Genomic DNA, 15,989 nt, shown 5'->3' on the forward strand with positions numbered 1-15,989 from the left:
ATTGGCCCCTGGAAAATGGCAGTAAAGTAGGCTCGAGGAGACAGGCAGCCAGAGAGAAATTCTCCAAGGGGGTGGGCAGGCTAAGAGAGGATGTCTGAAGAGTTTTAACTTCTGCCCTGTTTTGAGCAATGGGCAACCCCCTTTCCTGTGAGCCTTTGGTGAAAGCCTGTTACATGCAACAGCTACTGGCTTACGGGGCTTAGGAAACAGGGAAGCCGACTACCGAACGCGGCAGTGTGGCAGCTGACCCTGCCAGAAGCCAGACGGCCAGCGGGCACAGTCTCCACCCCGAAACCCCTAGAAATACTGCAGATTTTGTCAATGCTTGGGTAACTTTTTTAAAAAATGATATACCCAGAGAACATATGCAAGGAGAAATCCTTTAGGAAGAGTGAAGAAATATTGGTGGGAGCACCTCCCCAGTTCCACATATGTGGGATGGGGCCTGGCCCCATACAACTCGACTAGAGCAAAGACAGGGACGGGTGGCTGGGCCATCTGCGTTACAGCAGCACTGGCCTGTTAGAAACGTGGCAAAGGAGGCTCCCAGCAGTGGGGGATGCGCCCAAGGTCACACAGACAACAGGGAGGGCAGAAATGGCAACCCATGCCATGTCCCTGCCCACTGTCCTGTGGGTCTTCTGCGGAAGGAAGGGAGGACTGAGAGTTCCCTGAGGCCCCCCTGGTGCCAACTCCGCAGCCCTGCTGGTGGGCCCAGACCCCTGCCAGAGACCCTGCCTGGGCCCAACCTCCGCACAGAGAGGCCCTCCCGGCCCTCCGCCCTGCTTGTCTCCTCACTCACACCAGCCCTAAACAGAAAAAGTCCCTGTGAAATGCTTTATTAGAATGGTTATTTTGTTGAAGTGCCAAGTGACCTGCTCCCGCTCCCCCTTTCCATCCCTCTAGCCGACCCCAGTTTGAGTCCAGAAGTAAAACAAAGGCTTTGTTTCTTTATTTTGATTTCCTCCGTAAAATCTCAAACATGCAGGAAACACCCACCCAGTCCCAGAGAAGTGGACTCAGACCATGTCCACTTCGGGAGGGTGGGGTCTGGGTCAGGGAATGGGGGCGGACGGGAAGGTTCAGATGCCAGGTGCCCTTAGCTCCTGGGAGTGCCACCAGGGCACCCGGGGCCTGGTTTCCTTAGCAGGAAAAGAAGGGCTTGGGTGTGAGGGGCACAAGACCTTCCCAGCTCTGGGCCCAAGGAATCCGAACCTGAGGAATGTGGGCGTGGAGGGATGGCTGAGAAGACAGATCTCATAGAAGTGGTTTTTTTTTTCTCATAGATGCCCCAAGGCTTTGGGACAGCGGCTCCACCCTTTTCCATCATCCCCGGTTCCAATAAAGCCGGCATTGACAGGAGAACATGGCAGAGGCTATTTTGGGCTGCGGGGCCTACTTGTGAGAGAAGGCACTCGCCAAGAAAGATGGGTTTGCCTCTGTGTCTTCCTCGGGACCGCGTTTCCTCGGCATGAAAACATAAAGGGATGACTGGTGGGTTATCTAAAAGGGGGGATTTCCAAGATGATGTGTTGAAATTCTAAAGGATAAAAAGAAAAAAAAAATCCTAAACTGAACTAAAATTAATTTTGCTTTTGACATGATTATATAATACTTTGGGGAGGCAATGGGTGGGCGGACCTCCCCAACCCCAGCCCACCACACCTTCAGCACCCTCCACATGCCTACAGATACTTTCACTTCTATCTGAGCACCTGGTACACTAGGGGCAGCCTCACGCAGTGTGTACAGCAGATTCTTTTTTTAATCCTCACCTGAGGATATTTTCTCAAATATCTTCAGATAGAGTGGGGGTGGGGGGGGGGAGAGAGATAGAGAGAGAGAAACATCGATGTGAGAGGGACACATTGATTGGTTGCCTCCTGCACAACCCTGCAGGGCCAGTGACAAACTGCAACTGAGGTAATGCCCTTGGCCAGAATCGAACCCGTGACTCTCTGGTCCACGAGCCAATGCTCTAACCTCTGAGCCAAACCAGCCAGGGCATAGCAGATTCTATTAAAACCAGAACTTTTCTTGGAAAAGTAAGACTGCAGTCCCATTTCAAATAAAAGGATTTGGTGGGGGAGGGGGCAGACTTTGTGGGAGGCACTCTTCTTTGTCACTGACCTGTTTGTCCTATGGCACAGCAACACAACTTGAATTCCTCTAGCTTTGTAGTGCATTTTACTGTCTGGTAGGACTAATCTATAAGCAAGGGAGTAAATGCTCAAATTTGATTTTGAGATAGTTCGTTTGGTTAACTTTAGGATGGATTTAAAGGGGGCAAAATTAGAAATAGAGAGCCCTGGCCGGGTAGCTCAGTTGGTTGGAGCATTGTCCCAATGCACCAAGGTTTTGGGTTTGATCCCTGGTCAGGGCACATATAGGAATCAGCCAATGAATACATGGATAAGAGGAACAACAAATTGATGTTTCTCTCTCTCTCCCCCTTCCTCTCCCTCTAAAATCAGTAAAACGTTGTTAAAATTAGAGATAGAGAAACAGACGCAATGCTATTGCAGAAATCTAAATGAGAGATGTTAAGTCTGGAGCCAAAGGAGAGATGGTTAGAAATAAGGGAAGGAGTTTAAGAAATAACCCAAACCATCAAGATTTGGAGGGGAAAAAAGTGGGTCTGTAAATATAACATGTATGTGTATTTCTGTATAATCAAATAGAATTGGTTTTATAATATGTTCAACTGTCTTCCCTGGAACAGTCTCTGATCACGTCTATGGGGAGACAAACTCCAATAAAGCAGGTTCTCCTGAGGTCTTCGGGCTCCCAGCCCTCATTGGCTCTGCAGCATCTCCATCAGAGTGAGGGAGAAGGACACAGGCAGCGCTGTTCTTTGTTGGCAACGCAGGGACAGAAAACATTTCAACTCATTCTCACCACTTAATAAAGAGAACTGTGGGGCCACCTCAGGTCCCCAGTATTCTATTATGAAATTAGTTCAAATCTTTGCCCCCAGTGGCGTGTGACTCCCTGAAAATGGGATCTGCCTGAGTGTATAAGGGTTTTCCAGAAGTGTTTGAATCTTTTCTGCCCAGCTTTTTTTTTTTTTTTTTTTTTTAATCCTCACCCGAGGATATTTTTCCATTTTTTGTACAGATAGAGTGGGAGGGAGAGAGAGGAAGGGAGAGAGAGTGAGAAACATCGACGTGAAGGGACACATCGAGTGGCTGCCACCCGCATGACCAACCAGGGCCGGGGACAAACTGCAACCGAAGTACGTGCCCTTAGCGGGAACCGAACCTGGGTCTCTCCGGACCGCAGGTCAACACTCTAACCGCTGAGCCAAACCGGCCAGGGCTCTGGCCAGCTTTAAAAAGCACTGCTCTGCTAACTGTTCTAACTCAAGTCCAAGCTCCACGCAGGCGGGATGGCATCAGGCCCCAGCTCCTGAGGCAGTTGGGTGGAGAAGGGAAGGCTGTGAACAGCTGGGTGAGAAATGTCTCCTGTTGCCATGGAGAGCTTCCACCCTCTGCAGCTGCAGAGCTGCCCCTCTCTCTCAGGACCAGGGGCCAGGTACCTGGGACCCTTCTTTCTGGGAAAGCTTAGGGAAGTAAGAATGCAAAGGTGAAGTTAGGGATTGGAAAAATTCTATGTTGGACTGCAGTCTTCCTTCCTTGTAGTTCTATACTTTAAAATAGAAAATGCATTTTGTTAAAGATCATTTAAGATGAGCTACTCAACAAATCGTTGTCATCTAATTATAAAAAGAAAATCATGGTTATTTTCTCTCTTTTCCAAATATATACATCCACCAATCAAATGACAGTTCACTTTGGCCAGCTGCGACTAAATTATGCTCTGCAGTCTGGCCTGAGCTACAAGGGTTGAGACAGGTGTTTTCTGAGGGTGAATCAACGGTTTTGAAAAAGGTTTAAAACAAAAAAAATGCATACTCATCCTACTCCCCTGTGGTTCCTGCCTAGTGTGGTCAGAGGCAGCAAAAGGACAGCAACACCCTCGATGGACAATCGGGTGGCATTTTCATCAAATTAGCAGAGGACATGAGCTAAAAAAGCCAATACCTGGAAACCCAGGCGCAAGGCTCTGAAAGCCCACCACAGGCTGGGGACTGGCCCACACTACAGAGGAGGGATATGTTTTAAGTCCTGCACTATCATGAAAAGGATCAAGTGGGTAATAGGTAAATGGTGTTTGTTATATTATCCCTTATATTTTTCCCTTTTTATTTTTTACATTTCAAAATACACCAAGAACAAATGATTTAGGGGTTTGTGGCTGACTATAAGATTAGTGACACCCCTGGTTGGCTGGCTGGCTGGCTGGTTCAGTTGGTTGGAACATCATCCCATACACCAAAAGGTTGTGGGTTTGATTCCTAGTCAGGGCATGTACCTGGGTTGTGGGTACCATCCATAGTTGGGGCATGTGAGGGAGGCAACTGATCAATGTTTCTCTCTCATATCGATGTTTTTCTCTCTCTCTCTCTCATCAATAAAACCGTATCCTCGGGTGAGGATTAAAATAAAAGATTAGTGAGAGTCAGAGAAAACCACCGTCATCTAGGCTCTCTCTCTGCCTCTTTGCCAACCAGCCGCTTCTGCACCTCTGTGGCTTCTGCTCCTCCTAAGGTCCCTGTGCAAGGGCTGCTCCGTCCCCTCTCCTCTGAGGCCTCTGCTCCACAGCAGCACTGCTTTTATATGGTCTGGACCCAAGGACACGTCCCATGAGCAGCAGGAGAGAAGAAACGTGTCCTATTGGGCCTCCAGCTCCGGGAACAGTGCAGGGTGACAGAAGGAGCATGTGCTTCAGGACCAGGCAGGCCTTGAGCAGCCTCCTTCCAGCTCTGCTTCTCTCAGGCTAGGACAGGGGGTGCCTGATTAACTTCCCCGAGCCCGTTTCCTCGTCTGTAAACAGCTAACAACAAAGTTGTGGGGTTTCGAGATGGCGAATGTAGAGGCTGGCCCACACGTCTCTGTCGAAGGAAAGATCGGGGAGAGAGGGAAGGAGAGGCAGGCAGACACACAGAGAGCTGTCTTTAAACCACCCCATTTGAGGAGCCGCTGAGAGGAGAGCCGCTGGTGCTGGAGAAGGGCACGGCTGTCACAGGTTCGTGAGGCATGGATCCAGGGGGACAGCTTATGGGGAGAGAGGAAAAAACTTCGCAAGGATGAGAGAATCCCCAAAAGGAGTGGACTGACTTGAGGGGCAACAAGGTCCTTATCTCCAGAAGGGTCCAGCTGAAGCCTCACAGACTGCTTGGGAGGGACTCCCCTGTTGAATGTTTCCCAGCCTTTACTCAAGGGGTCACTTAAAAATCTTTCTTTAGCTTTAGTCTGAGCTAAATACCCATTTAAAAAAAAAAAAGATGTGATGGGATGTCTGCATATGTGATAAGTATAAACAAGTATGTAACTAATAGAAGCTGTGTGTGTCCCACCTAAAATCGTTGCCCTCACCACTGTGAGAAATACGCTGTACTGGGTCTGAATCCAGTCTACACAGGCTCCAGGGGCCCCTCTGGGGCTAGGATTCTGTTATCGGAAGGTTCCTTGAATGCTGATAATGCTCTTCATTTTTATAAGCATGTTCTCATCTGTGTATTTCATCTAATCCCCTTGACAACCCTGAGGGCTCTGCAGAGAAGTCACAGATGGTGCCTGGGCCCCTGCAGCACAGGCCCCGCCTAAGGCCCTATAGATAGTCACCGAGGACTGGAAGCAGAGCTCAGAGTTCCCAGCTCCCCATCCCACCCTCTTTCAATCTACACGCTGCACAGCCAAATCCCTTCCTGGTGCTCTCCAAATCCTCATTAGCAATACAACCTAGATGTAAATTTAGACAGACAGATGCCAGGCTCTCTTGATGAGAATATGCCCCTCTGATATCCAGAATGTCACCTCAGCAACCAGTAATGACCCACCTTGTCATTTGGCAATCGGCAGGCCCCACCTAGTAAAGCCACCAAGAATGCTAAAGGACAATGAATACTAAAGGACTGCTACCTTATGATCCCTACAAGAGAGATGGCTGCAGAAAGCTGCCTTGGATCATGCTAACAGGTTAAATGGACCTAGGGGCTCAGTGGTGGGGGCCAGCCCAAGGAGGGCCGGGGGTGGAGTCTCTGAGAATACGCAGGACTACCTCATCACAGGCAGCGGGGATGCTACCGAGAAGACTGGAGATGGGCAGCAAGGAATGCATGCAGGTACCAAAGAGGGCACCCATGGCCTGTCTGAAGCATGAGGAGGCAGCAGCATTGCCCTCTTGGTCATAGTTCCACAAGACAGACCCGCTGGCTGACTGCAGACTGCAACTCAGGCTGAGAATTGACAACCATCCCACTCTATTTTCATTCTTTTTGTTTTTCTTAATTTTTATTTTTTATTGATTTCGGAGAGAAGAAGGGAGAGGGAGAGAGAGAAACATCAGTGATGAGAAACATCCAAAGGGCTGCCTCCCATATGCCCCCTGCTGGGGATCGATCAGCACATGCACTGACTGGGAATCAAACGGGTGACCTCCTGGTGCAAGGGATGACACTCAACCAACTGAGCCACACCGGCCTGCCTATTTTCATTCTTGACACTGTCTCTACCACAAAGGCATGCTGGTCTGGTGGGAAGGCAGAGCGACATGTTACTTCACAGTCCCAGGTAAACAGCAGTGAAGTAACATGGCTTAGACCAGGGGATCTAACTGGAATCCAGGACTTGTTTTCAGAGATCCACGAAGCCTCTGAATTGTATGTCCAACTTTGTACATCGAGCAACTTTTCTCTGGGCGTCTCAATGGCATATTCAAGGGGCTATGACCCAAGAAAGTAAAATCCACTGCTCAGCCTTCTTGGCTGCCTGTTCCATGCAAGAACTTGCTGGAAGTGCTACTAATATCCCAATCCCTGTTTACAGAGACCTCACATGAGCTGAGAGCATCTCTGGGAGATCTGAAGTCTGCTTAATCCACTATTACTTGGGTTTTGTTATCTGCAGTCAAAAGCATCCCCACTGATCCAGTACCATAGAGCCCAGTGGCATCACCCAAGACTATGAGGGCTGGCAAGGCCTCAGAGTCCACCAACAAAATTCCTCTCAACCTCTAGAGAATGGGCACCTGCCGGATGCCCCAGAGCACAGAGAGCTCCCCCTGCTCCTTCCTTTTCACCATCCCCAGACAAAGGTACCTTATAGCCAACATTAGGTTGGCTGGTACAGGGCCTGGCAGGTACCGAGCTTCTGGAACTCAATGCACACCCTGTGGACACTTGAGAGCATTCCAGCTTTGCACAAGAATGTGTTCCCACTTAGTTCACATGAGTATGGTTTGTACAGACGACACAATGCTCACGAGCAGGTATGTTTTCAATCACTTGCAGGGAGGCACACTCCATTTGGGGGCATTTCATGGGAAGAACAAGGATTACACCAGATGTGAAATATAAAATGGAGGTCACATTTCCCTGAGAACTCAATCTAGCAGGCTGGTCAACATGCGATTCTGACTAACGTTAGGGCCAGTCACTCCAGAAGGTAGCTCTGTTCAACAAGCCCAGCAGTTCTCCCTGGTTCCAGGACCCTTCGAGCTCAGGAATCAAACCCAAGGATAACTGACTTGTCACTTTATATGCGGCTCAGATAACTGAAAGCATGAAATACCTAATAACAAAATAAAAGTTATACCTGGAACAAAAATGTCTTATGTAGATGAGAACATGGGTAGTGGAAAAATACAAACTGCCTTATGCAGGAGCAAAGCTGGCAACTCTGGAAGACTGTTGATTGCCTCATCAGGGCTCACCAGAGGGCCTTGACCCCCCTTCTCCATAAGGAAACGTTGAGGCCACTATGGGTGGGGGAGGGGCAGTTTCCACTAGAGCACAGGGTTTACTCAACACCCCCTCCTCCCCAGAAAGAGGCTGGCAGGGCCCAAAGCCTTGAAAACCCCAGAGCATCAAAGCCCCATGCCTCCTGCCCTGGCAGAGAAAGGACAAACTACACCATAAACCACAGACAGAGAAGGTAACTGGCCGCTGGGCAGTGAGAACAGACCCAAGGGTGAAAACCATGGCCTGAAACATTTTCAACTCCAGTCAGCAGGAACATGCGATTTACAGGAAATTAGGAGATTTACAAAATGTTGGCCAGCTCAAGTTTCTTCTCTCAGAAGAGGAGCAGGAGAAACTCTAAGAACCGTCTGAGTGAAAGTGCTTTGTCCACAACCAAGCCTCTGACACGTGTCGGTTATTAATACTAACAGCTCACCACCCCCCACTTCAACCCACCAGAGGATGTCAATAGAGCAAAAGCATAACACAGGCTGCACCTGGAGCCTTTAAGCCCAGGACAACCCAACCCTCACAAGAGGGGTCTGAACAGCTGCATGGTTTAAAGCATGATCTCAGGATCTTGGGCACGTTATTGACCCTTTTAGCCCCAGTTCACCACCTGCACATGGGGATAATAAAACCTTTCTGAAGGAGCAAGCACGTCCATGTCTGGTCCGCATGAGCCCTGTTGGCTGCTGTTATTTCAGCAGAACTTCAGGGTTTTTCAAGTCAGATCTCTTCATTACTCCTGCTGTCGGGAAGGTTATTACTCTTTTGAGGCCACAATTCCGAGCCTTGTCAGTCACCCTCTCAGGTCAGGTCCAGGGCAGCGTTGAGTCCTGAAGTGGCAAGAACCGTTCTAGCCCAAGCAGGGGCCCATGGTGGGAAGAGGGGCAAGCCCAGAGTACTGTGCTCAGGGCCATGATAAAGTGGCCCTTGTCCACCTTTCCAGACTTGGCTTTGTCCTCAGCCTGCACAGACCTCGGTTCCAGCCACAGAGTCTAACTGGGTGTTCAGTGCCCATGCTCCTGCCAGGCATCACCTCCTCTAGAAGGCCTTCCCTGACCTTCCACACTGTCTGCCCCCAGAAACCCTGAGCTTCCCGGACCCCAGGACCGACCACGCTGGGTTGTCCCTCGGTTTGCTCTCCTACCTTTGCCCTGGAGCAGCAGCTGGCACTGTGCCCCACACACGGTGGGTGCCCCAGCCAGGTCTGGTCAATGAATGAGCCCGGCCCTAGTTGTGACCACAGCCCCAAACGCAGGGAAGGGCTGTTTATGAAGAAGGCTGCTTTTTGTTACTCAGCTGAATTTGACAACTCCACCCGCGGATCCCAGGGCTCGTTAACGCCATTTTAGAAGGGGAGGAAGCGCCCCCTACCCCGCCCCACCCAGCCCCGCCGCCCACCACCCCGCGGGTTCTCGCCGGGGCAAACAAGGAACCCAAGGGCGGCTGTCATAACAGAGGCTCTTTGGGAGGTGGGCAGGCCCTCCCCACTGGAGTCTCCGTCGTGGCCGATTTCTCGACCGCTCACCGTTATTCGGGGACCTGCGGTGGGGGCCAAAGGGCACTCGCCGCCAGTCCCAGAGCGCATTCGGCTGCGAGAGCGCGGCCGGGCCGGGGGCGGCCACACCTCCGGCCCCGGAACAAAGCGCCAGCCCGGGCTGGGGGTCGCGCGGCCGGGCCACCCCTCCCCTCGTGTCCCCGGCTGCTCCGACCACTCACCGCACGCTCCAGACCCGGCTGGGCACTGGCCCTCAGGTCGCCTCCCTCATGCTCCAGTCGGACTGACGGCTCCCGGCCCGCCGGCCCGCCGGCCGCTCTGGCCCGTCCCCACCCCGGGGCCTCCTTAAAGCGACCGCGCAGCCCGAGCGCGCCCAGAGCGCCTGCCGCGCGGCGCATTCCTTATATTGCAACAGCGCCTGCTAAAAATAGAGCGCTGCCCGGGCGCGGGGGGAGCCGGGCCCCACGCCGCGACCCCGCCGTCCCCGCCTGCACCCTGGCGCCAGGGCGAGCGGCCCACGGAGTGCCAGCCACCCGCGCAGAGTTCCCCAGACCCGGCAGGGCGCGCGAGCCTGGCCGCGGAACAGGGCCGGCGCCGCTGCCTCCCCCGCGGCCCCGCGCACTTACCCGGGTCCGACCCGTGGCGCCGCGGCGCTGGCTTTAAGGTGGACGCAGAATGGGAATTCGTCCCGGCCCCTTTAAGAGCGTCTGCGCTCCAACCTTTAAATCTCCGCTTGGCCCGGCCAACTTCTGAGCCTCCCCAGTCCTAAGAGATCCCGGATCGCCACCTTAACCGCGTTCCCATAGAATCCCGGGACGTGTGTCTTTCTAGATCCTGCCTCCGGGATCGCTTTTCCAGGCCCTCTAGGTGCACCGTTCAAGGGCTCAAAGTTCCTTCAGATGGGTGCGACGGGGACAGGCGACACTCCGCTCCATTTCATTGTTTCAGTTCCGATGACTCCTCCATTGGCGTCGTTTTCCCCCCTTTAAAAAATAAAAATAAAATTCGCACATCACAAAATTCATTTTGTGCAACCCTCACTATTATCGTACCCCACCCCTGAAAAAATAGTACCCACTTGCAGTCACTCCTCCTTCCAGCCTCTCCCCACCCCCTGGAAACCACTAACCTCCGTTCTGGATTTGCCAGTTCAGGACATTTCCTATAAATGCAATCATACAACATGTGGTCTTTCGTGACCAGCTTCTTAGACTTTGCATAAAGTTTTCAAGGTTTATACATGTTGCAGCATGTAGGAGTACTTCATTCCTTTTCATGACTGAATAATATTCCGTTGTATGTGTACACCACATTTTATTTATTCACTCACCAGGTGATGGACAATTAGGTTGTTTGTTCTTTGGGGGTATTATGAATAAAGCTGCTACAAACATTCATGTGCAAGTCTTTGTGTGAACACGTTTTCATTTCTCTTGGATATATACTTAGACATAGAATTGTGGATCATATACTATATTTAACAATTTGAGGACTCCCCAAACTGTTTTCCAATGTGGCTGCACTGTTTGACATTCCCACCAACAATGTATGCAAGTTTCAGTGTCTCCACATCCTCACCAACACTCGTTATTGTCTGTCATTTTTTATTATGGCCATCTTAGTGGAGGTGAAGTGGTATCTTGGTGTAGTTTTGATTATCAGTGTCATTTTTGAGGATGTTCTTTTTGTGGGTGAACCTTGAGGATGACTTAGAAACACTTTTACACATCCAAGGAACCCATCTCCTAATCATTTTGAGAGCTTCACCCTCCACCTCAGGCCTAAAGGGACCTTACTTCCCTGAGTCCTTCATGCCACACTGGGGCTCCCAATTTGCCATGCAGCCATTTGTTAAGAGCTACTGTGTCCCCTGCATCCCCACTTCCATCTATTGCTCCAGAGACCCTGTGGGCCCCAAGAGTCCGCATGGCAGGGGGGAGTGGATGGGATGCCATCAAGAGTATGTCACCTTGTAGGAAGTAGCAGAACTGGTCGAGGAGGGAGCTTGAGTGACAGATGTTCATCTTGACTGGCTGGGTCTTGCCCTGGAATCTGCCTCTTCCACTGGCAGGCCTTCCATTGACCACAGGCCTTGGGGGAGGTGGGCAAGGGTCTGTGGGTTTTGGTCTGTCAGCCCCTCATGGGCTCTTTTGTGAAGAGACATCCTTTTCTGGGCCCTGACTGGCACAGTGGCCAGACTGTTGCCCTCAGCTTGAGCTGAAATGTCTGCACAACAGTCACAAGAGTCGAAAATTTGCCTTCATACCACTTTCATACCCCAATTTTTAATAATATGTCTCTCCAGAAATGGTGTGTAAATAGCTGGTAATCACACACAGGCACCTGAGATTTTCTAATGGTGAGGTTAAACCCTGCAGGCTGTGGCTGGGGTTTTACAACAAGGGCGCCTGTCCCTTCTGGGCTGCCTCCTCTGCTCTTTGAACCCTGAAATAAAACATGGCTCAGTGGCTGGCAAATAGGGGCTTTAGAGAACAGGGCCACTGAGCAGAAAAGTGAGACCTCGGTTTGGTAGCTCATTCATTCAGTAAACACGGCCAGAACACCTACTGTGTATTAGGTGCTGGGTCATAAGTGGCATGGAAGAGAGAGGCACAGAGGGGCCGTGGGAGCCTAGAGGAAGGGTACCTAAACCATTGCAGGGAGGGGGTGAGTGCCCAGGGTAGGCTATCTGTGAGATGTGATGATTGAACCAGGGATTGAAAGACAAACAACAATCAGCTAAACTGCCAGAGACACAGAAAATATTTTTTAAATATGTTTTTATTGATCTTTTAGAGAGAGAGAGGAGAGCAGAGAGAGACAGAAACATAGATGTAAGAGAGAAACATCGATCAGCTGCCTCCGGCACATCCTCTACTGGGGATCAAGGCCGCAACCTGGGCATGTGCCCTGACCAGGAATCGAACCAGGACCTCTCAGTTCATGGGATGACACTCAATCCACTGAGCCACACCCACCAGGTGAGACAGAAAATTTTATTTTATTTTTTTGTGGGAAATTTTATTTTATTTTATTTTTATCCTCACCCAAGGACATTTTCCCATTTTTTTGTTCAGGTAGAGTGGGAGGGAGAGAGAGAGAGAGAAACATCGATGTGAAAGGGACACATCGAGTGGCTGCCACCCGCACGACCGACCAGGGCCGGGGACAAACTGCAACCAAGGTACATGCCCTTAGCGGGAACCGAACCCGGGTCTCTCTGTACCGCAGGCCGACGCTCTAACCACTGAGCCAAACCGGCCAGGGCGAGACAGAAAATTTTATATGCTGAGGCATGAGTGAGCTGAAGTCTTTCCAAACTCTCCAGGAGATCCACATGGCTGAGCAGGTGTGTTTGGGGCATGGTAGAAGGCCAGACCCCTGGCCAAAAACCCAAGCAGGACTCAGGCCCCAGTTTCAGGTCCTGAGGTCCAAGGCAGGTCTGGAGCAGATCCTGGAATAGAGCAAACATCAGAGCCGCTGGGCTGACCCAACATAGAACTTTCCTGCTCAGTGACATAAGCGAATGTAACTCATTTACTATGGTGCGTCCTGTGCTTACCTCCCTGTTCTGAGACCTGCTGAGTGCCATGCCTCAGAGCAGACCCCAGCTGGTGCCTGAGGGTTCAGTGGGCAAACCTGGGGGGAGGGGGGGCTGACTTCAGGACCAGGAGCCAGGCAGGTCATTGTGGCACAATCTTCCTCCAGAACTCCCTGCCCTCAGTGTGGTCCCTGGGGGTAAAAGCAGCTCTGGACTCCTGAGCACTCATGGTGTGCCAGACATGGGCACAGTGATGGGCCAGCACACCTCCCAACAACCTGTGCAGAAGGTCTTAGCCACCCTGTTTTAGACACAAGGAGACCCCAAGCCCAATCCCATCCAGCCGGTAGACTGAGTTACAGTCTGCTGTGCTTTTGGCCTTGACGGGCAGGTCAGTGGTGTGTGTCTGCTGTTGGGAAAGCAGGGAGAAGGTGAAGAGGACACCAGTGCTCGTTCCATCGCAGTCTTTTTGGGCTTGTGGCTGAAATTAGATCTTTTGCTGACCCCGAAGCACCAATTATGGGTTAGCAGAAGAGCCTCACCCCACTCACATGTGTGTTCATCTCGTCAGCTGACTTTACTTCTGTGCCAAGTACAAGGCTTTTTTCCCTTGGGCTGCCCATGATACGGCACCAAGAACTACATAGTCTTTTCTTGGGGTTTTCATGGCCTTTACTAACCCAGGTGCAGTCATTTCTCACTTTTAGCTTTCCTTGTGACCTGCCCCCGCTCCTGCTCTATTTGGAGCTAGACCTAGATTTTCTTCTCTGATGCTTATGGTTCATCCCTCACATGGGCTCCCTCTTGCTCTCTGGAGCCGGAAGAGTAGTTTTCAATCTACTTCTCACTCATGGTCAAACTTCTCCAAAAAGTTGTCCATACTCAAATACTATGTTTGTTTCTGATTATTTGTTTTTCTCTCCCATGACTCTTCCTCTGTTTAAATTAAACTCAGTGATTTTTTTTTAGCCAAGCCAGTATGGCTCAGTGGTTGAGTATCGACCCATGCACCAAGAGGTGATTGGTTCGATTCCCAGTCAGGGCACCTGCCCATGTTGTGGGCTTGATCCCCAGTGGGGGGAATGCAGGAGGTAGCCAATTGATGGTCTCTCTTATCGATGTTTTTATCTCTCCATCTCCCTTATTCTAAAGTCAATAAAGAAAATTTTTTTTTAATAAATTAATAAAATCAGTGACTTTTAAACATGTTGGGCCATAACTCATAGGAAAATATAGGCTTACATTGCAAATCAGAACATACTCATTCACACTTAAGTGAAATAAAAATTTCATGAAACAATACTTATCTTGACGATGTGTGATGTGCTCTCATCTATTCTGTTTCATTAAAAAATGAAAGTAGCAAGACCTACTAAATTGATTTCACGGGTTGTGACCTACAGTCTGAAAACCATTGATTTGTATTTTGACAACCGAGAGCCTCAAGGTAGTAACATTACAGCAGAAATTTGTCAAGAGAGAAACGTCAACTCTAAGCTTTTGAAATACGTGCTAGAGACAAAAGATTGAAAAGAGTTTTGATTTTCAAAAGCCTAGGAAATCTTCTCTTCCAGGCAGGATGTAGTAGGCTGTGGCAGGCCCGTGCTCCTACCACAATGAAATGAGATGAGGTTCTCCAGCTGTTTCTCTCCCCTCCCCCAGGACATTTGCCAGTTTGGGGCTCTGGCTAATGATCAAACTTTACCCAGAAGAAAGACCTCTAATGGAGGAAAGAGAAATCAGCAAAGCTTTTAGTTGCCGCGTGGTACTAGAATGACAAATTGGAACACAGGTGGCCTTAAAAATACAACCCATTTTCCAACATGACATTTGCTGAGTTCTGGGCCCGAGAATGCTTCTAATAAGCAGACTAAAAACTTTCATAGTCTCATTGTGTTTAAAAAACAAAGGCTCTGCAGGGCTGGTGCAGCTCAATGGGTTGAGCATCGTCACATGGACTGAGAGGTCCCAGTTTGATTCCTGGTTGGGGCACATGCCCGGGTTGTGGGCTTGATCCCCAGCGCGGGGCGTGCAGGAGGAAGCCAACTGATGTTTCTCTTTCACATCAATGTTTCTATCTCTCTCTCCCTACCTCTCTCTAAATAATCAATAAAAACATTAAAAAAACAAAAAAGTAAGGCCCCCCCAAGAAGAAAGGGTCTACCTCAAACACAAGGCCAGCTCCTTCCTCATGATATTTGCCAAATTTTTCGTCTCCATAGGGACAGAGTCAGGAGAGCTGGATGGAGAACCTCTGAAGGGCAGAGCTGAATTTCCAGTCTTTCATGGAAGAAGACACAGACACCTGAAGGTTCTCAATCAGAATCCACATGTGAGCAATAGTGGTAAACCAGAGATAGAATGTCTTGCAAAAATTAAAATTAAGCCCCAACCCAGCTCAATTCTTCACCGGATTGAGATGATCATCCCTCACCCCCATCTGCTTAACAGAAGAAGGAAGGAACACTTTGTTTGGCAAATTACATGATCCGAAGTCTCTATTCCTGCTATATGCAATGTCTGCATATAGTAAAAAACAACTGGGCAGGTGAAGAGGAATGAAGATATAATTGATGAGCAAGAGAAAAAATAGACAATAGAAGCAGATACCATTCAGATATTGGAGTTGATATACCAGACTTTAGAATAACTGATGTTAGAAGAACTGGGACTCTCATACATTGCTGGTAGAAGTATAAAATGGTATATTCACAGTGATTTGGACAAGGACATTGTAATGTACATACTTATTAAGTATAAGAGGGGACTACCTACTAAGGGGAAAAGATAACTCTAAAGAAAATAGCTAAAGCAGATAGAGAGAGCATCCTCTAGGCAGAGCACCTAGAGAAGGAACAACCATGTATGAGGTCCTGACCACCAGGCTAAGAGCCATACCTGGTTGGAGCCAGTGTAACCATGGCTCACTGGATGAGGAAGTTCACTGGAGTTCCATGCAGATGGACTTTGCTGGAAAGCATTCCCCTTGGGTTCTGAGGGAAGCCTTCCATGGAAAGGTGCTACAACGTGGAAGTTGCTGGAAAACTTCCCACAGGAGTGATGCATTGAAAAGTCAACCTCTGGGTGTTGGAGGAAGCTGCCTGTAAAGATGAGCTGTGTGTTTCTGTGCGGCCACATGT

At 49.8% G+C, this 15,989-nt stretch overlaps 1 protein-coding gene across 2 annotated transcripts in view; it reads right to left on the bottom strand.

Moving 5' to 3' along the window:
- Nucleotides 1-10,331, bottom strand: part of MRAS (muscle RAS oncogene homolog) — a 51,483-nt gene extending 41,152 nt beyond the window's left edge. Inside the window, exon 1 of one of the 2 annotated variants that reach the window (XM_036267537.1) lies at nt 9,935-10,331. The gene's annotated coding sequence lies outside the window, so the exon portion shown is untranslated. Of the gene's footprint in view, nt 1-9,529; nt 9,608-9,934 lie in introns of those variants that run through there. The other variant, XM_036267536.1, reaches the window with a different exon arrangement.
- Nucleotides 10,332-15,989: the final 5,658 nt, after the last annotated feature.

This window comes from Molossus molossus, unplaced genomic scaffold (assembly GCF_014108415.1).
Source record: "Molossus molossus isolate mMolMol1 unplaced genomic scaffold, mMolMol1.p scaffold_m16_p_18, whole genome shotgun sequence".
NCBI classification, from domain to species: domain Eukaryota; kingdom Metazoa; phylum Chordata; class Mammalia; order Chiroptera; family Molossidae; genus Molossus; species Molossus molossus.